The 24,934-nt window shown below is 42.9% G+C and overlaps 1 protein-coding gene across 4 annotated transcripts in view; it reads left to right on the top strand.

Moving 5' to 3' along the window:
- The window catches only part of LOC309653903 (cyclin-dependent kinase 20-like), a 49,698-nt gene that overhangs the window by 9,404 nt on the left and 15,360 nt on the right, over positions 1 to 24,934 (top strand). The window contains exons 8-11 of one of the 4 annotated variants that reach the window (XR_014259604.1): positions 3,548 to 3,638; positions 11,491 to 11,654; positions 12,104 to 12,222; positions 14,752 to 14,939. The exons of 1 other annotated variant lie outside the window; for it this stretch is intronic. The gene's annotated coding sequence lies outside the window, so the exon portion shown is untranslated. Of the gene's footprint in view, positions 1 to 3,547; positions 3,639 to 5,908; positions 6,242 to 11,490; positions 11,655 to 12,103; positions 12,223 to 14,751; positions 14,940 to 24,934 lie in introns of those variants that run through there. 2 more of the 4 variants (XR_014259605.1, XR_014259606.1) reach the window with 2 other exon arrangements.

Genomic DNA, 24,934 nt, shown 5'->3' with positions numbered 1-24,934 from the left:
ACTTGATCTTGAACCTAACCCTGGATCTAAAATTTCCCTCATAGTGATCTTGTCCTTGAACCTGATTCTGACACCATGACCCTGACCATTGTCTTATCTTGATCCTTAACCTGACATAGAATTTTACCTTGAACTGGACACTCACCCTCATGCTGATTCTGATCTTCATCACTCTGTCTCTGTTCTTACCCTCATCCTGACTGTGACCCTGGCTGCTCTGACATTGAGCTTGATCATGACCTTCACCCTTACACTAACTCTGATCTGATCTTGGCCAGGGCCACGACCAAAACCAGGGTGAGGTCCAGGGTTGGGGATAAGGCTAGGTAGGGTGAGAGCCCGGGCAGGGGCCATGATGAGGGAAGTACCAGGTTAGAGCCAGGGCTTGGGCAAGGGCCAGTGCCAGTGTAAGACGGAGGCTGAGGGTCATTCTGAAGGTGATTGTGAAGGCCAGGGTCGGGGCTAGGGCAAAGCTCAGGATGAAGGTGTGTATTAGGGTGAGTCAGGGTCAGGTGAGGGTAGGGACAGGAGTGTGGTAGATGTCAGATGCTAATGAAATCAAGGGTGATGATTAGGGCGAGGTTGAGGAAGAGGGTCAAGGTCTGGATAAGGGCCAGCACCAGGGCAAGGGCTCGGGAGGTGCTGGGTTCAGGGGCACCACAGGGTCCCGCGTGAGGGTCAGGGCGAAGGTCAGAACGAGGATGAATGTCAGTATAAGGGGGTGGGCGAGGGTCTCAGCGAATGTCAGGACAAGGGTTAGAAGCCAGTCTAAGGCCAAGTAGAAGCAGGGCCGGTGAGCGGATTAGTAGAAGTGGGTGTTCCGAACGGAAGCGTGGAGGCTGGGCGAGGATGAAGCGAGAGGGCGGGGCTCGGCCTGCGGGGGCGGAAGCGCAGCGAAGGCGTAGCCCGGCCCAGGCAACCATGGGGGCTGGCGCCGTGGAGCCGCAGATGGGTTTGCCCGAGCTGCTGCACGTCTTCTCCTTCTTGGAAGGCCGAGACATGCTCTGCGTCGCCCAGGTGGATAAGGTAGCGCGTCCTGTCCCAGGCGGTAGGCAGGGCTGGGCTCCTGGTCACTGGCGTGTCCATGGTCGGCCCGTCCCCTCGGAGCCTCCGTTTCCCAAATCTGGGAGGGAGCGTCGGACGGCCCTGAATCCGCGATCTGCAGAGGACGCTCTTGGCCCCCGGGGTGGCGACCTCGGCGACCTATGAAGGGGTTGCTGTGGAAACCTCTTATCCCTCTGTTCCTCCTTCTGTCGGTGTGTCCAGAGCCCCTGCGCGGTTGGCTTGCACTGGGCACCTGTGAACAGGGTTCACCCCTAAGATTGGCCTAGGGATCCCACCTCTTCTGGAATATTCTGGAATTCCCCTTCTGGGGCCTGCCTGGAAAGCCGTGCCCTCCCTGTGAGTGGCACCTCCTCCTGCGGGCTCCGCCTGTCCCTTCCCAGCCAGTCGAGTTCCTGTACTGGCTGTGCTCCCTAAGTGCCTGTTTGGTGCGTTAGTCTGATCTGCGCTTCTGCCCCTGTTGTGCTCCGAGCTCTTCCTCCTCTGTGCTCTTACTCAGCACAACTGTGACTAAATGATCACATACTGTGCTTGTTAAATGTTTGCTTCCCCCCCACCCCCGCTAGACTCATTCTTTTGTCTCTTGCATCACTGTGTGTATAACCACTGTATGATCACTGTGTGTATACACTCAGCGTATGGCTTGATATTTAGTGTACTCTAAGTAAATGTTTGTTGAGTAAATGAATTTCTTTACTTTTAAAATACATTATTATATCATTTTACAGAAAGATTAATAAACAGACTCTTACCTGAATTGTGTAATTATAACTTAAATGTATCAAGTAAAATACTGGGTTGCTATCCCCATTTTTACCAATAGGGAAAGTGAGTATCGTGCCGAGAGTGCATTGGCTGAGGTCGCCCAGGTAGTCTCCCAGCAGATTTTGAAAGGGAGGTGCCTTTTACCCTTTGATAGCAGCAACTTCTCCAGGTTCTGGTTTCCCTGTTAGGTAAAATGAGGTCAATAAACCCTGCCTCACAGTGTCATCATGAAGATCAGCATCTAACAGAGGCATTCTCCAAGGTGGGTAACACCCATTTTGCAGGTTATATTACATATTATAATTTTATGTTAGGGAAGTAAGAACATCTCAGTTGGGTTTTGAACTGGGAACTATAGAAAAAAAGAATGCGGAAATCTTCTTACCTGGTTTGATTATTGCAAAGTATCAACTTTACATTCCTACTAGCCAAAAAGATTTCTTAAGGACTGAGAAACTTTGATCTCGGGTGAGTGAGGGCTGTGGAAGTAGGAACCTGGGCTCAGACAGGGTGGTTGTTATTTCTGCCAGGGCCTGGAAAGCCACGTATCTGGCTGGGACCCTCAGTAGGTCTGGGCCACAGAAAGCTCCAGAGTGGTTTCTACTGAAGCTGTATAGGCTCCAGAACCCAGGGTGGCCCAGCTGGAGAGGCCAAGAAGTTCCAGGATGCAGGTGTGGGCCTGAGGGAGGGTGAGGCAGGGTACTGTGATCCCTTCCCAGGGCCACCTGAGCCTCTTCCAGATACTTCTGCAGAGAGCAGTTTGTGGGAATACGGCCTGTGTGCCCTCCCCAGGTAGCAGTTCTGTTCCTGCACCTTGGCATCTCTGGGACATCCCTTTAGCCAGAGCCTTAATTTACTCCATTGCAGCAGCCTTCTTATGGGTCCTGCTGCTCTGCCCTCGTTTCCAGTCTTTCCTTCTCTCTCTCTTTTTTATTCAATTGGCCCTACCACGTGGCTTACAGGATCTTAGTTCCCCAACCAGGGATCCAACCCGTGCCCCCTACAGTGGAAGCTCAGAGTCTTTTTTTTTTTTTTTTTAATATTTATTTATTTATTTTGCTGCATCGGGTCTTAGTTGCGGCACACGGGATCTTTGTTGTGGCACGTGGGATCTTTCGTTGCAGTGCACGGTCTCTCTAGTTGTGGTGCATGGGCTCTAGAGCGTGCATGGGCTTAGTTGCCCCAGCATGTGGGATCTTAGTTCCTCGACCAGGTATCCAACCCATGCCCCCTGCATTGGAAGGCGGATTCTTAACCATTGGACCACCAGGGAAGTCTCCAAGTCCTTCCTTCTCATAGCAGCCTAAAACACAGTTTGACTTGCCACTCTTCCATTCACAGTTCTCAAGTGACTTCTCACTGTTTTTGCCCTTCTGACTTCCAAGAGTTGGTCTAAGCCTGTCTCCAGCTCCTTTCTCTATGTTCTGATTAAGGCAACTTACTCATCATCTTTTTCATACTTCTGAATCTTTGCCCAAGCGGATCTTTCTCTCCCTGACATGCTTCAGCCGTTTTCTTAGAGGATAACTACTCATCCTTCAGGAGTTGATCAGTAGTTACTTCTGAATCCCTTGGCTCCAACTGAGTTGGTCATTCTCTCCTTTGTCATTCATTATTTGGTGTGTTTTATTTGATGGTCTGAATTTGTCTGTAACTCCCCAGGGTGAGTGTTCTTGAGTGCAAGCACTGGGTCTCATTTAGCTCTCTGTCCCCTCCACAGGGCCTGGCAGGCTAGGCACTAATTGCATGTTGACTGACCAGATACTCTTCTAGGTCTGGAATGAGGCTTCAAGGACCAAGGAACTGTGGAGGTGAGTGGAGGAAGAGCCAGGCCTGCTCAGGATAGTATCCCTCAAAGGAGAGAGGGGTGTACTTTTCAGCACTCACTGCGTTTCTGTTAAGTAGACAAGAAGGGACAATCCACAGCCCTTACCAGCAGAAAACTCCTCCCTAGTTGGGGGTGTGAGGTAGTATAGTATAGTATATTGAAATATAAGCGATTTTGTTAATCAAGTGGAGGTTGATGTAGGTGGGGGTACCAAACTCAGGGGCAGAAATGTACAGCAAATTGAATGCAGCTGGCTGATAGACAAATAAATAGACAAATAAACCACTTTTATTTGATTTCAACTTTGGTGTAACAACATAGTTATATAAGCATGTTTGATATTAGAACTTAAATAAAATTCAAAAAATTAAAAGTAGAAAATAAAAAATATTTTAATCATTAAATTATTAAATTTTTCTTTTCTGTTCATTCCTCCTTTGGAACCTGACATCTTTGCTTTTGTCCCAAGAGGTAAGTGTCAGATCTTCTGCCTCTTGCAGAATATAGGACAGACTACATAGCCTTGACAATCAACTAGGAGCTATATTTAGTTTTAGTCTTTCCTGATGGAAAACAACTGTTCACATGTAGTTTCCTCCAAACATGGAGGGAATCTTTGCTTGATGGTTTTTATTTTTAGAATAACTGTGAATTGATATATTTGAGAATTGTGGAATGCCAACCTTGCCATATTTATTTTTCAGTATCATACAGCACTGTTCTGTTTGTTGCTTTTTATTCAGTATTTTTATTGCTAATAATATTAATTAGAAAAATGATGTTAATCTCTAGTCAATTTTGAAGTAAGGGAACTTTTATTGGATTTCAGTCTTTATCGCTACAATTTGGGGGATGTACTCTAGATAGAACATTCAATTCTGGAAATTGATTTCTCTGTAGATAAGTGGACAAGAGAATGTCTTGCCAAATGTGATTCTCAAAGACACTGTGTCACTAGAAATAAATGAGTTGACTCATAGATTGGTGTAACTATTTGTGGAAGCCCTTGGAGGGCAATTCTCACAGTTGAAATGGGTAGGATGCCAACCTTAAACCCTAGTCTTTGTTCTCATCTTTACTGATAAGCTGGGGTAGGAATTTCCCTTTGAGTAACATAAGTAATATATTTCTTTCAGCAGTTCAAAAAATCTCTTGTGCAGCTTATCACCTAACCCCCACATGTATGCATGTGTTACCATATTGTGTGTACCTCCAGGTTCCTCAAGCAGATTCTTCAGCTGTCTGCAAGCCAAGTCACGAATGGGTTTTCGGTTCATTACTATTTTATAGTTTTTGGTGCTAAACTCTTTTTAGCATACAGTCATTCTTTGGGATGGTATCCTTGACCTATGTTCATATAAAAAACACTGGGTTTATGTTTCTGGAACTGGGACAACTGCAACAGCATTCCAGGAGCATTGTCACATGCACGTGTCATTTCTAATGTTGTACCTGTCATGGGTACTAGGCCCCAAAACTCTCCAGGCCCATAGGAACTCTTACGGACACAGTAAATGAACATGGTTAACCGGTCATATGTTTTTAATATGTACTCTATAATTCTAATTTAAAACACTGCAAGTTACTTCTTTAAAATGCTTCATGACCTTTTAAATTCTGCCAACTCTTTCACACACTATGTGTTAGATTTTTGGTTAAAAGGAAAATTGCAAATATTTGCTTTTGTTTAAGGTACAAATATTTTTTTTTTGTTTGTGTACAGTAGATTGTTTTGCTGTTAATTGCTATCTGAAAGGTTTTGGTGCCATGGTGTTTTTTCACTTGATACATCTTTGTATTTCAGAGGCTTGTATTTCTCATACTTTACTCATGTGCACACTTTAGCCTTGTTGACAGTCTGCCCTTTTTTTGGTCAAATCACTTGGTGTTATTTCTTCTGAATATTGGTCATGGTTCCTACTTATGGTTTGATGTATAATGGCCTTAAATATGTAGAAATAGACTTCACTTCCACAAAGAAATGTTATCCCCCCTTTTTCTTAAACCACATTATCTTCTTAGTCTAGCTTTTATTTTCACACTGTTTAGGTTGAGATATGGGTACAAGAAATTTCCCTTTCTGATTATTTCAACTAAAAGAAAATCAACAACATAAGAATGATGATGTGAGGCAGCTGATACTCAGCCTCTTAGTCCAAGAGATAAAAGGGATGGTGAAGGCCACGGTGGAGCTGAAAGCTCATTCTTTTTTTTTTTTTTTTTTTTTTTTCGGCTGTGCCATGCGGCTTGCAGGATCCTAGCTCCCCGACCAGGGATAGAACCCAGGCCCTCAGCAGTGAAAGCGCAGAGTCCTAACCACTGGACCACCAGGGAATTCCCTGAAAGCTCATTCTTGTCTGAAGAGTACTGTTCTGTGTGGCCCCAGATAAATTTTTCCAGGTGAGAATTTGATTTCAGTATAGTTAGATCTTCTTCTTTTACCGAATTAGTATGTGAAATCTCTTGATTTTTAAGTATTGGCAGCTAGTTCACATAGGCCAATCCTATGCAGGCCAGACAAGGTAATCTGGATGCCCATTCTGCCTGCAGGCTGTGAATATGCTACTTCTGGTAGAAGGAACAGGGTTTCAGAGGGTACAGGAAAACCCATATCCAACATAAGCACTGGATCCTTCACAGTGTGTTAGAAGGTCACTGGTGCCTAGTACAGAGCCTGACACATAGATGCTCGGTGAGTGTACAGGCTTTGAATGGAGAGAAACTCTTTGCGTTGTACTTATTGGGACCATGGGCTGTGAGCTACTTATTTCCCATCCAGCCTCATTTTTCTCCTCTGTGAGATATGACTGGAGTCCTCTGATGCTGTATCAACTCTGGTGACTGTAAATTTTGAAAGCCTTTGTCCATGGGGCCTCCCTAATCCTCTCCCAGATGTTCACTCTCCTTGTGTTTTACTCCCATGGCACCATAGGCTGCCCCTTCTGAAACTTAGCATTTCTCTCCAGAATTTTAGTTTTACTTATCCTCCTAACCACCAGCTGCGAGTACTCATAGGGCAAGGACCATGTCTCACTCACTTTGGGGTCCACAGACTAGGTGGGGATTCAGTATTCTCCATAGTGTGGATGAGCTAATGTTTTATCTTCAACAACCTTATAAGCGAGTTGCTATCATAGAATTGACAGTAGTTACTGATACATACAAGTTAAGGATGCAGACTCTTGGAAAATGGTGGATTAATGACTTCTGAAAATTTTCTCCTCCGTAAAAGCAATGAGAAAACTGGCATAAATTGTCAAAATCAACTTTTACAGAACTCTGGAAATTAACCAGAGACTTACAGTAGTCTGGGAAATGTTTATTCAAGAAAAAAATGGCTTATTCTCAGTAAGAGCAGCAAGTGTTCACTTGCCCTGTTCCCATAACAACCTTCCAGCTTTGTGTTAGCCTTGAATACCAACAGTTCACAATCACAGTGAAAGCAGGAGCCGCAGTCACTGGAAGGGTAAGAATGGGATGAGAGATTCTTCAAAGCCTTATTCCCAGAGAATTGTCATTGTTCAACCTGTCTGGTGTTTCCTGGAAGAGCTCACGTGTAAGCTGTCTTTATTTTACCTTGCTTGGTGTTCATCCAATGTGAAAAACCTTTACCTTGGGGCATTTGTCAAAACAACTAAAGAGAATTGATTAACTTTTTAATTAGTCTTTAATCAGAGTTGATGAATGATAGTTAAGGAAACAATAGGCTAACCAAAGAGTTTAAAAGGAAAAGCTGGGAATGTGATGTCCTTAGGGGTTTTGGAAAGCTCCAACACATTCCTAGGAATCTAGAAGGCCAAGTGCTTGTGCAGGGCTGTGTGCTAACTCAGGGAAGATATAAAAGGGCTCTAAACTTTTACCTCTGGTTAACCTTGAGGTTCTGTGGAAGCAGGAAGTGAAGACTAAGGCAGAGAAGTCAACTGCCTGGCTGAGTGTTGCACACATGCCCCAACCTGCACATAGAGCCTTTGGCAATGACTAGGAAACTTAGTGGTTCCAGAAATTTAGGAAATCTCTGTCCTCTCATTACTGCACATTAATTTAACTGAGCAGAGACATAAGTGGCCCTACATAACAAAGAATACAGACTTTCAGAGTTACTTCAGAAACTTTTCAGTTACTTCACTAAACAAACAAAAAATAATAAGGGCAATAATAACAAACCGGGGGTGGGGTGGAATCAGATTTCCAGAGTTCTACATTATGTTATTTAAAATGTTCAGTTTTCAACAGAAGTTATAAGTCATGCAAAGAAATAAAGTGTCGCTAGTATGCAGGAAACAAAGCAAACAATAAAGACTGTCCCCAAGGAAGCGCAGGCATCAGACCTACTAGACAAAGACTTTAAATCAACTATTTTAGTATGTGCAAAGAACTAGAGGAAACCACGTGAAAAGAACTGAAGGGACGTATGAGAACAGTGTCTCATTTAATAGAGAATATTAATAAAGAGAAATTATAAAAAAAAAAAACTAAACAAATTATGGAGTAGGAAAGTACAATATCAAATTAAAAATTCAAGAGCAGATTTGAGCAGGCAGAAGAAAGAATCAGTAAACCGGAATATAGGTCAGTTGGGATTATCCAGTCTGAGGAATGCAATGAAGCTAAAGATGAAGAAAAATGAATAGTGCCTAAGAGACCTGTGGGACACCATCAAGCATGCAAGCAACAGATAATAGGGAGTTCCAGATGAGAGGAGAAAGAAAGTAGAAAGTATTTAAAGATATGACTGAAAACTTCCCAAATTTGATGAAAAATGTTAATTTACACATCCAGAAGCTCAGTGAGCTGCCAGTAGGATAAAGTCAAAAGAGTTCCATGTCGAGACACATTATAATCCAACTTGAAAGCCAAAGACAGAATCTTGAAAGCATCAAGAGAGAATCAACTCATCATGTATGGGACAACCCCAATGAGAGTAACGGTTGATTTCTCATAAAAAACCATGGAGCCCAAAAAGGAGTGGGCTGATTTGTTGAAGGTGTGGGAAGAAAAAGATTGTCATCAAGAACTCTATATCCTTTGCTGTGCAAAAGCTTTGAAGTTTCATTAGGTCCCATTTGTTTATTTTTGTTTTTATTTCCATTACTCTAGGAGGTGGATCAAAAAAGATCTTGCTGTGATTTATGTCAAAGAGTGTTCTTCCTATGTTTTCCTCTAAGAGTTTTATAGTGTCCGGTCTTACATTTAGGTCTCAAATCCATTTTGAGTTTATTTTTGTGTATGGTGTTAGGGAGTATTCTAATTTCCTTCTTTTACATGTAGCTGTCCAGTTTTCCTGGCACCACTTATTGAAGAGACTGTCTTTTCTCCATTGTATATCTTTGCCTCCTTTGTCATAGATTAGTTGACCATAGGTGCCTGGGTTTATCTTTGGGCTTTCTATCTTGTTCCATTGATCTATGTTTCTGTTTTTGTGCCAGTACCATATTGTCTTGATTACTGTAGCTTTGTAGTATATTCTGAAGTCAGGGAGTCTGATTCCTCCCGCTCCGTTTTTTTTTTTTTTTTTTTTTGCACAAAAAAGGAAACCATAAACAAGACGAAAAGACAACCCTCAGAATGGGAGAAAATATTTGCAAACGAATCAACGGACAAAGGGTTAATCTCCAAAATATATAAACAGCTCATTCAGCTCAATATTAAAGAAACAAACAACCCAATCGAAAAATGGGCAGAAGACCCAAATAGACATTTCTCCAAAGACATACAGATGGCCAAGAAGCACATGAAAAGCTGCTCAACATCACTAATTATTAGAGAAATGCAAATCAAAACTACAATGAGGTATCACCTCACACCAGTTAGAATGGGCATCATCAGAAAATCTACAAACAACAAATGCTGGAGAGGGTGTGGAGAAAAGGGAACCCTCTTGCACTGTTGGTGGGAATGTAAATTGATGCAGCCACTATGGAGAACAATATGGAGGTTCCTTAAAAAACTAAAAATAGAATTACCATATGATCCAGCAATCCCACTACTGGGCATATACCCAGAGAAAACCGTAATTCAAAAAGACACATGCACCCCAATGTTCATTGCAGCACTATTTACAATAGCTAGGTCATGGAACCAACCTAAATGCCCATCAACAGACAAATGGATAAAGAAGTTGTGGTACATATATACAATGGAATATTACTCAGCCATAAAAAGGAATGAAATTGAGTCATTTGTTGAGACGTGGATGGATCTAGAGACTGTCATATAGAGTGAAGTAAGTCAGAAAGAGAAAAACAAATATCGTATATTAACGCATGTATGTGGAACCTAGAAAAATGGTACAGATGAACTGGTTTGCAGGGCAGAAGTTGAGACACAGATGTAGAGAACAAACGTGCGGACACCAAGGGGGGAAAACCACGGTGGGGTGGGGATGGTGGTGTGCTGAATTGGGCGATTGGGATTGACATGTATACACTGATGTGTATAAAATTGATGACTGATTATAAATAAATAAACAAATAAATAAATAAATAATTCTATATCTAGCAAAATGAAGGAGAAAATTAAGACATTCCCAGATTAACAAAAGCTCTGAGGATTTGTTGCTAGCAGACTTGCCCTACAAAAAATACTAAAGAGAGTCTTTCAGATTGATATGAAAGGACATTAGACAGGAACTTGAATCCACGTGAAGAAGTAGCACCAGTAAAGTAACCATATGGGTGTATATAAAAGGCAACATAAATGAATTCTTTTGTTTGTAACTCCTTTTTTCCTATGTGATTTAAAGGACAACTGCATAAAACAATAATTGTGACTCTCCATTGGGTACATAACGTATGAAGATGTAATCTGTATGACAATAACAGCATGAATGAGAGGGGCATAAAATGGAGCTACACAGGAGCTAAGTTTTTTGATACTATTAAGTTGATATTAATCAAAACTAGATTGTCATAAATTAAGATTTTTATCCAGTAATCCCCAAGGCAACCACTAAGAACTAAAAGAATATACAGTTGAAGAAATGACAAGGCAATAGGACACAAGAAAATACTTAATACAAAAGAAGGCAGTAATAGAGGAATAGAAGGAAAAATGCATAGAAATAAGCAAAATGACATGTAAATCCTATCTTATCAGTAGTTGTATTAAATATATATGGATTAAACACTCCAATGAAAAGGCAGAGATTGGCAGAAGGGATTAAAAATATCCAAGTATATGCTGTCTACAATAGACACACTTTAGATTCAAAGATACAGGTTGAAAATAATAGAATGGAAACATATACCATGCAAACAGCAACCAAGAGAGAGCTAGAATGACTATGCTAATATCAGACAAAACAGACTTTAAGACAAAAAGTGTTACTAGGGACAAAGAAGGATATTTTATAATAATAAACAGATCAATCCATCAAGAAGATCTAAAAATTATAAATGTAAATGGACCTAATAACAAAGCAACAAAATGCATGAAGGGCTGACAAAATTGAAGGGAGAAATAGTTCAACAATAGTTGACGGCTTCAAAAAAATGCAGACTCTTGAGTTCCAGTTGCATGACCGAGGCTGCATGACCCTGGGTTAGTTGTTTAACCTCTCTCTCATGTCTAAAATGGAGATGAGGACCTACCTTATGGGGTTGTTATATAGTTTGACTGGAAACACGAAAAGCACCTATTCCTGACACGTGGTGAGCACTCGTTCAGTGTCATATCATTATCCCCATTTAACAGTGGAGGAAACTGAGACCTACATAGGCAAAGTGAGTTGTCCAAGCTAGTAGATGGTGAAGCTGGGAATCAAAGCTAGGCCTATTGATGCCAAAACACCTTCTAATGACTCCTTTTCTGCCTGGGACTGTGGGTCTTTGTTTCAGGCAGCTGTGTCTGAGACGCTGGTCCTCCTGTAAAGCCTCCCAGACGACCCTGGGCACACAGACATGGAAACAGTACTATCTCTGCTGATCCGAGCTGGAGTTCCGAATGGAATCTGGGTGGCCAGAGAAGGACTTTATCCGCAAAGCCATTGCTGGGCACAAAGGTACGGGGTGGGGAAGGTGGTAACTCTGTGCATTCCCACTCTTTCCCTGGTCAGATCTCTAGGGATTTGGTTTTTCAGCCAATTAGTTGGAAAATGCCACATAATGAGGACATACCCTGCTATGTTCTATACCTGTGTTATCATTTGATCCTCACAGAGATCATTACATCTATTTCAGAGTAGAAAGAAACAGAAACTAAGAGATAAGGATGTTGTAACTGTTGTTCACAGTAACATGGCTGGTGGGTGGTAGGCAGTCCTGGGCATGATACCCAAATTGTAAGTCTGAAGTCCCAGCTCTTTCTGTCCACCACTGTCCCCAGAATCAGCACCTGTCATGCTCCTGAGAGAGAAGAGGAATGAATTGCCTGCCTCCCCTTCACCAAGTTGAATGTTCACATGCCAGGCATCCATGTGTGTGCTTAAGGCAAGTCTGTGTTCTCTTTCAGGAGAGATAGATGAGCTGGCCTACATCTCAACCAAAGAGTACTGGTTTGATGGGCGGGAGAAGTCCGTGGCGTGCACCGTGTCGTCAGATGGCACCGTGTGTGCCTGGGATCTGCAAGAGGTGAGCTGTCCAGGAGGGGGCCAGGATGAGAAGTGACCAGATGCTGCTATGTCCTCAGTCTTAGCGAGGCCCTTTGCCTTTATTCTCTTTAACCATCACAGCCAACTTGTGAGGTGAGGAGTGGGAGCCCCATTGTACAGATGAGAAATCTGAGCTGCAGGAGGCTCAGTCGCTGTGCCAGGTCACACTTCAGACTTGAGTCTGATTGATCGCAAATGCCCTTGACTCTCTGCTGTCCTGCCTCAGGGAGATGGGCATTTTTGCAGTGCCTGATGGAGGCTGTTTATGCAAGGGGATGACAGCTGCCATGCCCAGTTCTGTGATGTCCACACTGGAGCCAATGCCAGCCTCTGGGTGGTTTTGCCCAGATAATGCAGCTTTTACTCACCCCACTTGCAAACTTAAGTGTTACAACCTCGATAACTTGATTAGTATTTTGGACTTGGTTGGTACTAATTGTTAAAAAGCTTTCCTATCCATTTTCATATTCTCTGATTGCTCTTTTTTGTTGTTTAAAGGATACAGTTATTTGCATCATATGTCTTTCCTCCATGGTCAGTTTTTCATTTGTTTATCATGTTTTTTTTTTCTCTTCCACGTGCTTTATTTTCCTCATATACAGTGATGTTTGACATTATAATTTCGAGTGAAGGTCTCTGGTGACTGATGGGTGCAGGTGGCTGGTCTCTGTTTCATTGCAGTTGTGTTGCCCTGAAAGAGACCCACCTTAGGCTGTGGACATGAGACCACACAGGCTTAGATGAGGGGCTCTTGGGCAGGAAGAAGACCTGAAGGCTGGGAGGTTCCATAGTTGCCAAAACAAAAAGGTCTTGACTTGAACATAAAGAGCTTTGGTGCTGGGGTGGCAGACCTTTTCTGTAAAGGGCCAGAGAGCAAATATTTGAGGCTTTGCAGACCACATGGTCCTGTTGCAACTACTTAACTATGTGGCTGAAAAGCAGAAGCAGCTGTAGACAAGAAGTAAAAAAAAAGGGAGTGGCTGTGTTCCAATAAAACTGTACTTATGGACCCTCACATGTGAGTTTCTTGTTTTTTTCATGTGTCATGAAATATTCTTTGATTTTTTTTTTTTTTAACGAAAATACAAAAATGGTTAGTGGGCTGGGTTTGGCTGCAGGCTGTGGTTTGTTGAACTCTAGTGTGGTCCGTTGGTCACAGTGTGGGACTGTTAGACAGGGCTAGACCCTTCTGCACCCATTCTGCCTGGCTTGCCAACCTTAATCCTCTTTGTGAACACATCTCCAATCTTATTTTATTTTTAGAAAGCTCAATCATTTTGTTGGAGTCATGCAGTATGTAGCCTGTTTCTGCGCTCTGTTCCCCTGGTTGCTACTTTCTATTCTGAAATGGGAAGGGGAGTTTCACTGCTTCTTTGCCCACTTCCATACTACTAGCCACTAGTGAATAATGTGTATTCTCCGAGACCTAGTTGACATGACCCAGTCACCGGTGCCGAGTTCCTACTAGTAATAGTCTTGTTAGCTGTTTAAGCAACAGAAATCAACTGTTGATTTGTTGATGTGAGGGGGAAGAAAGAAAAGAATGGAAGAATACTGGGATATCATGATTGGAAAAAGATCATGCTAACATGATAACACCTGATAGAAAAAGAACCGTAATAACTCCAAATTGGAAAGAAACCCCATGTGGCAACTCTGAGAAACTCAGAAACAGCAATTAGAGGATTGGTTCTCTGACGCCCTATCCTAATGTGCCGTGGGCCTGCTGGACCCGGGCTCTTTACCTCGCTGTTCTAGCTTTCAGAATCCTGGGAGAGACCATGTATCTGGGAATCAGCCCATCTCGGACCAGTCATTTTCCTCTGTGCTAATGGCCGTGACAGGGCATGGGCCTTCGCCAGGCCTGGCCCGCGGTGGCACTGCTGGGTACACCACTGGGAAGGGCATGTTCTGAGCAGGGCAGTTGCAGATATGCAACAGAAACTGTTTACAACCACAAGGCTGAATTAGTTTATCTGTAAACCTGGGTTCCTTGGGGACCAAGTGAGACGTTCCACGTGGAAGTTCACTTTATGCAGCCCTGCAAAGCCCAGGTCCTGAGTACGGCCCAGGTCCCCAGCACAGCCTAGGTCCCAAGCACAGCCCAGATCCCGGGCAGGGTGGGTAGTGTTGGGTCCTGCCTCCCTGCCCAGCCTTCTTCAGTTGAGCCATAGGTAACCACTGGGAGTGCTTCAGACATCCTGTGCCCAGTGCACATGAAGAACCCCACCCTCAATCCCCCTGCAATGGCACCAACCCCAGGCAGTCTCAACACCCACGCTCAGCCACTGCTCTCCTCCAGGACACACCTGTCTCCTCTATGGTGGAACATTGCTTCTGTGTTGTGTTCCCTACCATGCTGTGCAGCCTGTGAGGATGGGGATCATATCCTTTACACCTACATGTCCCCAGTATGCACTGGGTGATGGTCGAATGAATGAAAATAATAAGTGTTTAGGAAATAAATGGGCCCTATGGGAGTTGTTACATTAATTTTGTTGTTGCCTAGGGCACGGAGATCTGTCGAGCCCTCTACAGCCTGCAGCTCTGGTGAATTTGGTGACTTACCCTCGGCTGCAACTGGTTGTCACCGTGGACAAGCAGGGACTGATCAAAGTATGGAAAGCAGAGAATGGGTGTGAGCAAGCCTCCTGCCTGCCTACATACTGTGACTTTCCAGAAGGCCCCCTCCTGCTGGTGAGTGACCCAGCTCTCAGGAACCTCTGCTGTTTCCCAGGGTCTGTGGACCTGGCACCAGACCACTGTGCCAGGTGGCACTTCAAGCCAGGCCCTCCACATGGCAGACCAAGTGACCACATAATTCTGCTCGGTCCCCCAAGCTCCTCCTTGCCTGCCACGTGGAGGGCAGACTCCTCATCCCCCTTCGGCTCTAGTGTGCCACAGCCTGTTCCCTGGCCCCATCTCTGCAGCCTCTCACCCCTTCAGAGTGAGGTCCAGCCCTGTGGGCTGCCTGTGTTTTCTTGTCCACAGGCCCCTGCTTTCCTGTCTCCTGGTCCTACTCATAGTCTTTCTTCCCCTTGCAGTTCCTTCTCACTATTGCATTCTCACCCTTCTTTCCCCCTTTTCAAGTCTCCACGAGGGCCCAACTCAAAGGAAAACTGAGGCATGTTCGACAGAATGCAAGCATTTGCCTCAGATGATGAAGGCCTTCTGCTGCCAGGACATTTGTTTTAGAGGTGATTCTTGGGCATTGGGAGGGAGCATTTGGCCAGAGAGAAATGGCAAAAGTGGGTGTTAGCTGGCAGATTGAGGAAGTAGCTCTCACCTGGGGGCAGTATCCTCCTCCTGGAGGGAAGGAGGTCTTTGCAAGTGTGGGCAAACTGGCATCCCAAATATCAAGATGAGCAGACATCCAGGAACAGTTTCATATGTAAACAGAACTAACTCTGTAAAAGAACTAAGCTCGTAAACAAAAAAAGTAAAACCTGATGAAACAGATTTCACATAAACAACTCTAGTTGTTTAAAGAAGACTTTGGAATAAGTGTAATTAACATCTCCAGAGCAATTTGAGAATATATTGTGTAGATGAAGAGGAAGCCACTAAGTTTCTTTCCTGGGAATGGTAGAGCACATGATTCACACATACTTGTCAGTGAAGGACAATTAGAAAAATTAGAATATATATCAAGTCAGAGAGCTAAAAAGAGCAAACGGTTTCTAGGCCAAGATTCAGAAGATGGCAGAAATCAAAGTGCTGAGCCTAACAATGGGGCTGCTTTTGCCCTGGAGATGTTTACTACAAAGCTAAGGGGCTGAGCAGAGCTTAATAACCAAGTAGACAAAAGTTGGACGGCAGGGCCACCAAGGAATGGAGCCCTGTGAATCCTCTTACGTTGGGTGGGTTATCAAGTTTCAACCTAAGAGGGAGGGTGGTCTGAAAGTAAACAGTCCCTGAACTGGCTGCAGCTGCCCAGTTACTGGCTGGGAGTAAATGAAAATCCTTTCTGGAGAAGGTTAACAACTCCCAAGGCCTCTCTTTTCAAATACAGTGTTCAGCACTCACTTAGAGATAAGTAGGCACATGAGGTAAGATGATATGAACTACCCAAGGCAATCTACAGATTCAGTGCAATCCCTATCAAACTACCATTGGCATTTTTCACAGAACTAGAGCAAATTTTTTTTTAAATTACATGGAAACACAAAAGACCCCGAATAGCCAAAGCAATCTTGAGAAAGAAAAATGGAGCTGGAGGAATCAGACTCCCTGACTGCAGACTATACTACAAAGCTACAGTAATCAAAACAGTATGGTACTGGCACAAAAACAGAAATATATATCAATGGAATAGGATAGAAAGCCCAGAAATAAACTCACGCTCCTATGGTCAATTAATCTATGGCAAGGGAGGAAAGAATATACAATGGAGAAAAAACAGTCTCTTTGATGAGTGGTGCTGGGAAAACTGGACAGCTACATGTAAAAGAATGAAATTAGAACATTCTCTAACACCATACACAAAAATAAACTGGAAATGGATCAAAGACCTAAATGTAAGTCCAGACACTATAAAACTCTTAGAGAAAAACATAGGCAGAACATTCTTTGACATAGATCAAAGCAATATCGTTTTTGATCCACCTCCTAGAGTAATGAAAATAAAAACAAAAATAAACAAAAGTGACCTAATTAAGCTTAAAAGCTTCTGCACAGCAAAGGAAACCATCAGCAAAACAAAAAGATACCCATAGAATGGGAGAAAATATTTGCAAATAATGCAACTGACAAGGGGTTAATCTCCAAAATATACAAACAGCTCATGGAGCTCTATGTCAAAAAAACAAACAACCCAATCAAAAAATGGGCAGAAGATCTAAACAGACAGTTCTCCAAAGAAGATATACAGATAGCCAAGAAGCATATGAAAAGATGCTCAGCATCACTAATTATCAGAGAAATGCAAATCAAAACTACAATGAGGTATCACCTTGCACCTGTCAGAATGGCCATCATCAAAAAGTCTACAAACAGTAAGTGCTAGAGAGGGTGTGGAGAAAAGGGAACCCTCCTACACTGTTGGTGGGAATGTAAATTGGTACAACCACTATGGAGAACAATATGGAGGTTCCTTAAAAAACTTAAAATAGAGCTACCATATGATCCACCAATCCCACTCCTGGGCATATATCTGGAGAAAACCATAATCCAAAGGGATACATACACCCCAGTGTTCATTGCAGCACTATTTACAATGGCCAGGACATGGAAGCAACCTAAATGTCCATCAACAGAGGAATGGATAAAGAAGATGTGGTACATATATGCAATGGAATATTACTCAGCCATAAAAAAGAATGAAATAATGCCATTTGCAGCAAAATGGATGGACCTAAAGATTATCATACTAAGTCAAGTAAGTCAGACAAAGACAAATATCAGATATCACTCATATGTGGAATCTAATTTTTTTTAAAAAAGATACAAATGAACTCATTTGTAAAACAGAAGCAGACTTAATAGATATCAAAAACAAACTTATGGTTACCTAAGGGGAAACGTGGTGGGGAGGGATAAATCAGGAGCTTGGGACGAATACACACACTACTATATATAAGATAGATAACAAGGACCTACTGTATAGCACAGGGAACTCTACCCAATATTCTGTGATAACCTGTATGAGAAAAGAATGTAAAAAAGAATGAATATATGTATATGTATAACTGAATCACTTTGCTGTACAGCTGAAACTAACACAATGTTGTAAGTCAACTATACTCCATAAAAAAGAAAAAAAGATAACATGAACTAGAACCTGCAGGATAAACAGCTGACAATGTCAGTAGAGCCCCAGGGGATTTGGATATTGTAGTTAATAGACACAAACACTAGCACACCTGTGGTTGCCCTGCTCAAGGAGATAAATTTCAACAGAGAACTTAAAGCCGTGAAAAATGACATACAGATTTGGAAAAGAACCAAGTAGAAAGAAATTCTGGAGTAGCAAAACTGAATAACAAACGTTAGGACTCAGCGGATGAATTTAATAGCAGAGTGGACAATTGAATCCCACAAAAGTCTGGGGTGGGTGGGGGGAGCTTGTGGGCCACTGGCAGTGTTCTTAACTTCGGTGGTGACATGAATATTTACTTTGTAAAAATGTACTGAGCTCTTATGTTTATGTCTTGTGCAATTTTCTATGTGTATTATATACATCAATTAAGAAGTTAAGAGTATGAAAGAATTAGTGAACTGGAAGATAAAAGTAATTATCTACAATGGAATGGGGAGACGAGGAGTGGTAAATGTGGAAGAGAGGCTGAGAGATGGAGACCAGTGCTTCTCAGACTTGAATGGGATGTGACTCACCTGTGGATCTTCTTTAAATGAAGATTCTGATTCAGTGGATCCCTGGGGATGCCTGAGATGCTGAGTTTTTAGAAGCTTCTTGAGAATATTGATGCTATCAGGTCATAGACCACACTTTGAATGGCGAGGCCATAAAGGATCCATGAAAAAATTTTAGTATTTGTTTATTTTATATCCTAGGAGTAGGTGAGGCAGGGGCGCATAGGAAACATTTGAAGAGATGATGGTAGATATTTTTCCAAAATAGACTAAGGACAGTACTCCATGGAATCAAGAAGGCCCTGCAAACCCCAAGCAGGGTAAATAAAAATAAATCTGCATATAGACCCATCAGAGTGAACTGAGATAACTGAAGACTAAGAAAAATGTATTTAATAGCAGCGAGAGGAAGTAAAATGACCTTCGGTGTAATACTAATGAGACTTCTTCAGGCAGAGGGAAAATGATCACAGACGAAATGTCAGAGAAGCAGGAAAGATCGATGAGCCGCAACAGTGAGGAAATCCACCTCACCTTTGATGAGGAAATCTAAATATTGACTGTATAAAACAGCAACAACAATGCCTTGTGGACTTTAAACTATATGTAGAAATAAAATGCATGACTTTAGCATTTAGGCTAGGGGAGGTTTATGAGGAACTAAAAGGTCTAAGCTCCTTGAATTGTCGGAGAAGATTAAATGTACCAATTAGCAGTATACTTTATAAGGCAGGCTGCAAATAGTAATCTCTCGTCTAACTCCTAGAAGAATAGTATACAGCATATAGCTTCTAAATCATAAGAGGAAGATGAATGTGTTTTGTGGTTGCACCATAGGGGGCAGGATCAACCTGACCCAAAATGTGGCTTGGTTATTGTTGACTGAAAAAAAAAAAAAGCACAACCTAAAAGTTGAGAGTTATGTTTTATTGGGTGGACTTTCTGAGGACTGCAGGCCCGGGACATGGCATCTCAGATGACATTGCAGAAACTGTTCCGAAGAGGCAAGGGTGGGGAGCCAGGATATATAGGAGATTCTCAACAAAAGACCAGGTAGTCAGAACATCAAAAGATTACTGTTAATAAAAGAAAACCAGATTTCTCAAGTTATGGAATTTAGCACTTTTCTATGTTTGGGAAGATGCAAGAGCCTGGGCTCACTGAAATCATTCCTTTGATATGCACCTTAAATATCTGGGGCCAATATCCTGTGTTTTCTCATCCTGTGTTTCCTCAGGGTACACTGGCAGAACCAGGGGGTGCGGCAGTGGCTGAGGGTTTGGCAGTGAGCAGCCCATTTGTCTACATCCTGGGTTCCCTTAGGGCTCACCCTCCGGTGGCTGTAATATGATGGCTTGATGGCTGCAACATCCTTTGTTTACTGATATGGCAGGCAACATTTTAGTTCTCATTATCAAGACTGATGATGCCACACATGCAGCGAGTGGGAGTGAAAAGGTCAATTTTTCACATAATGAGACTTTGTTGGGAGAGCAGGGTGGGCTCCCAGGAGGCAGCTCTGGAAATGGCTTGAGGAAGCAGGGAGGAGTTACTGACTCTGGCTTTCCCTGTGGTTTGGGAGGTGGGGTTCTTACCCTGGGCCAGGGTTTACTGGTGTGAATTCTCTGCAGGTGCCCCTTTCTTATCAGCTTGCCCTGGGGTAAGAGAGGGGGGTGGTCCTTAAAGGCTATCAGCTGTCAAACATCAAAAATGGAGTAAGTTATTATGATGCATTTCTGATGTTTGATGACTGACAGGTGCATGTTTCATTTCCCTGAACCTGAACTTGTATAAGTAGGCCATATGGTCCTCTGTGAGGCCTGCGTTCTAAATTGGCAGATGAAGGGAAGTTCTCTTGAATGACTGGCTCAAGAGCTTGGTGTTGTGTGTTTTTTAAAGTGAAATGAGAGTCTTGGTCACTGTTGGTAATGTCTGGGTCTCCAAAGGGGATAGGAGTGCCTGCTATGTGCAGACATGTGTGACTATCATTTATATCTGGGGTGTTTGGGGGGCAAGAGGTCCTGAGGTCTTCCTCCCAAATGGGAAAGCTTGGATGAGAATTTAGTTTCTGCATTGGCTGGCCACATGGCCATGCCACTGGCAGTGGCCAAAGAGTGTAAACATGCTGGTTGTTTGCTGGGGCATCAAGGGCTAAGGTGACTGAGATGACAGCCTGAAGGTCAACCATTTGTGTGGACTGTTGTGTCTGTCCTTTATCAGGGACACCCGGTAAGGTACGGGCAGCAGCAGTGCTCTGGTGGGCCGTGTGGCATGGGACAGTGGCAGTGCTCTCTATACCACGAGAGAATTCCCTTTCATGTCTACTCAGAGGGTGGCCTGCTCCAGTGTCATTGCCTGTGGCAAGGGTCTGAGGACAACAGGAAGCTACTTCCTCCTGCACCAGATGGCCAGGCCTGCCTTCATCCTGAAGATGTCATTTCTGTCTTAGCAAGGAGGCTCCAGTGGCTGTGCGGAGCCTGCAGGATGCTACCTCCACGTCCCAAGGCATAATACGTACCTGGGAACAGAGAGTCACCTGTGATCTGAACCTGAACCTGTGATCACCTCTGTCACCACTAGGGCCCAGATGTAGCCTGCAGCTTTCACTTTGATGGTGTGTTGTGCGGGGCTGAGGTCGGTAGGTTTTGTATCAGAAGCACTGATTTTCTTGAGGTTGCCCTGTCGGAGGATGGGGCAGGATCAACCCCCTACACAAAATTTGGCTCAGATTTGGAGACTGCTGACTTTACACATGCACCAGTGGGGTACGGAAAAGGGTATCCCCCCAAAATTCAGGTCTACCCAGAGCCTCAGAATGTGACCTTCTTTGGAAATGGTGCTGCTGCGATGTATTTATTTATTTATTTATTTATTTATCATCTTTATTGGAGTATAATTGCTTTACAATGGTGTGTTAGTTTCTGCTTTATAACAAAGTGAATCAGCTATACATACACATATACCCCCATATCTCCTCCCTCTTGAACCTCCCTGCCACCCTTCCTATTCTGCGATGTATTTAGTTAAGGATCTCAAGATGAAATCATCCTGGATTTAGTCTGGGCCCTTAATCTAACGGTATCTTGCTAAGAAGAGGAGAGGGCACAGAGACACAGAGAAGCCATGTGCAGATGCCGCAGACATTGGAGTGTGCTGTTACACGCCAAGGAAAGCCCTAGAACCTTCAGAGGAAGCAGAGCCCTGCTGGTACCTTGACTTTGGGCCTCTAGCCTCCAGAACTGTGAGGGAGTAAATTTTTGTTTTTTTAAGCCACCCTGTTTTGTTACTTCAGCCCTAGGAAATTAATACAAGACTCATCTAAAACAGAACACTTAAGGAGGATGGAATTAAAAGGATGGGAAAATGATAGGCGTTGGAGATGCCAACCAGAAGCAAGCTCACACAGCTGGTAATGTTAGACGAGAAGACCGGAAGATCAAAGTTTTTACTAGATCTTAGGGGTCATTTCAAAATAATAATTTGATCAGCCTCCCAGAAAGATACAGCGAGGCTAATTTTGAATGCACTTTAAAGTATGGCCTAAAATATATATGGAACAAAAATGTGTGGAATTTCAAGGAGAAATTGTTAACGTTACAAGCATCACGAGAAATTTCTGTTACCTGGCTAAAGAGAGATGATCTGGGCGGGCCCACTTTAATTCCATGAGTGCTTCAAAGGCAGAGAGTTTTCTCTGACTGGTCACAGAAGAGGAAGTCAGAGACTCACGGGTGTGGGGGCCTCACGTGCTGGCTGCCAGGCTGTCGGTGGGCCTGAGAACAAGAATAGTCTCTGCCACCAGCCAGCAGGCAGGGAAACCTTAGTTCTGTAGCCACAATGTCCTGGACTGCCAACAACCTGAATGGGGCCCCAATGAGAACCCAGCACCTTGACGCCTTGGCTTAGCTTTGTGTGACTTCGTCTCACGGGTTATTGGGAAGATGATCTACATATAGGTCTGTGGCTCATTTCAAGTTAAATTATATTTGTGTGCATGGTCAGCGTCAGGGTTCATTTTTATTTACAAATGGGTATCCAGAATTTGTAGGAAAGACCATCCTTTCTTCATCAAATTATATCATCACCTTCGTTTGTCAAAATATCAAATGACTGTATGTGTTATATGTGTTATATGTTGAACATGTGGGTCAGTCTCCACTGATCTGTTTGTCTGTCCTCATGACAGTAACACAGGGTCTTGTTTCCCGCAGATTACAGTTAAGTCATGACCTCCAGCATTTTCTTTTTTGGAAAATATATCCATTTCCATAAAATTTGTCAAGTCAGCTTGGAAATTTCTACAAAACTGCTTACTGGGATTTTGATTACTTTGAATCTATAGATTGATTTGGGGATAACTGACATCTTAATGTTTAGTCTTCTAAGCCATGAACATGGCATATATGACCCCATTTATATAGGCCTTCATTTATTTCTCTCAACAAAGTTTTGTAGGTTTAAGTGAACAGGGCTTGCACATATTTTGTTAAAATTATTCGTAAGTATTTTTATACGATTTAAATGTTATTTTAAAATTTGATTTTCCAATATTTTCATTGCTAGTATACAGCATATATAGAAATACATAAATAATTGTATGATCAAGCCACCCAAGATGGCTCTTCTCTTGCTCGCTGTACAACCCCTGCCCGACCAGTCCTCCTTCATCTACACACTACTCACATCACCAAGCTTCCCTCCTAATACATACTTGCCCCCGGCCCCAGCTAGTGATTGTTCTAATCTTTAGATCAGAGCACCTCCACTGTGATAGCTTGTCAAAGGGACGGTGAGGGACGTGCCCCTCTGCTTGTTTCCCTGGTAACCGATGAGCCAACCTGATGTCAATTCCCCCTATAACCGGTAACCTCCCCGAGCTCTGGGAGCAAAGACTACTACCATGTCCTGCCCGCTGTCTGCCGCACACCGTGGAGTGTTGCTCCAGGACATGTAAGCTCCTCCATCCATTAAACCATTGATGTCTATGTCGCTGACTCCAGGCTCTTTCTTCGGTGTCGAGGCTGGGCAAGTGCAGGGCTTGCAGGCCTGTAGGGTGCAACGCAACAGTAATACATAGGGGAATGTATAGTTTTGTATTTACAGAAAAAATTCTGTGCATACTATATGTAGCATACATAGAAATCATTTGTGTATAAATATAAATAGAAATGCATTCGAGTTTTGTATATTGACCCGTATTCAACTGCCTTGCTAAATTTACATATTAATTCTTTGTGTGTGTGTGTGTGTGTGTGTGTGTGTGTGTGTGTGTGTGTGTGTTTTGAGCACTTAGAGTAAATCTAATTTCTTTTTTTTATAAACATCTTTATTGGAGCATAATTACAAGGTGTTAGTTTCTGCTGTATAACAAAGTGAATCAGCTATATGTATACATATATCCCCATTTCCCCTCTCTCTTGCATCTCCCTCCCACCCTCCCCATCCCACCGCTCTAGGTGGTCACAAAGCACCGAGCTGATCTCCCCGTGTAATCCAGCTGCTTCCCACTAGCTATCTGTTTTACATTAGGTAGTGTATATATGTCCATGCCACTCTCTCACTTCGTCCCAGCTTACCCTTCCCCCTCCCCATGTCCTCAAGTCCATTCTCTACATCTGCGTCTTTATTCCTGTCCTGCCCGTAGGTTCTTCAGAACCTTTTTTTTTTTTTTTTTAGATTCCATATATACGTGTTACCATATGGTATTTGTTTTTCGCTTTCTGACTTACTTCACTCTGTATGACAGACTCTAGGTCCATCCACCTCACTACAAATAACTCAGTTTTGTTTCTTTTTATGGTTGAGTAATATTCCATTGTATATATGTGCCACATCTTCTTTATCCATTCATCTGTTGATGGACACTTAGGTTGCTTCCATGTCCTGGCTATTGTAAATAAAGCTGCAATGAACATTGTGGTACATGACTCTTTTTGAATTATGGTTTTCTCAGGGTACCTGCCCAGTAGTGGGATTGCTGGGTCATATGGTAGTTCTATTTTTAGTTTTTTAAGGAACCTCCATATTGTTCTCCATAGTGGCTATATCGATTTACATTCCCACCAACAGTGCAAGAGTGTTCCCTTTTCTCCACACCCTCTCCAGCATTTATTGTTTGTAGATTTTTTCATGATGGCCATTGTGACCGGTGTGAGATGATATCTCATTGTCGTTTTGATTTGCATTTCTCTAATAATTAATGATGTTGAGCATTCTTTCATGTGTTTGTTGGCAATCTGTGTATCTTCTTTGGAGAAATGTCTATTTGGTCTTCTGACCATTCTTGGATTGGGTTGTTTGTTTTTTTGATATTGAGCTGCATGAGCTGCTTGTAAATTTTGGAGATTAATCAATCCTTTGTCAGTTGCTTCATTTGAAAA

The sequence above is a fragment of the Balaenoptera physalus genome (genome assembly GCF_965194825.1).
Source record: "Balaenoptera physalus genome assembly, contig: HAP1_SCAFFOLD_1429, whole genome shotgun sequence".
In the NCBI taxonomy this organism is placed as follows: domain Eukaryota; kingdom Metazoa; phylum Chordata; class Mammalia; order Artiodactyla; family Balaenopteridae; genus Balaenoptera; species Balaenoptera physalus.
Note: the sequence above shows the minus strand (reverse complement) of the source record. Positions and strands in the feature narration are given on the sequence as shown.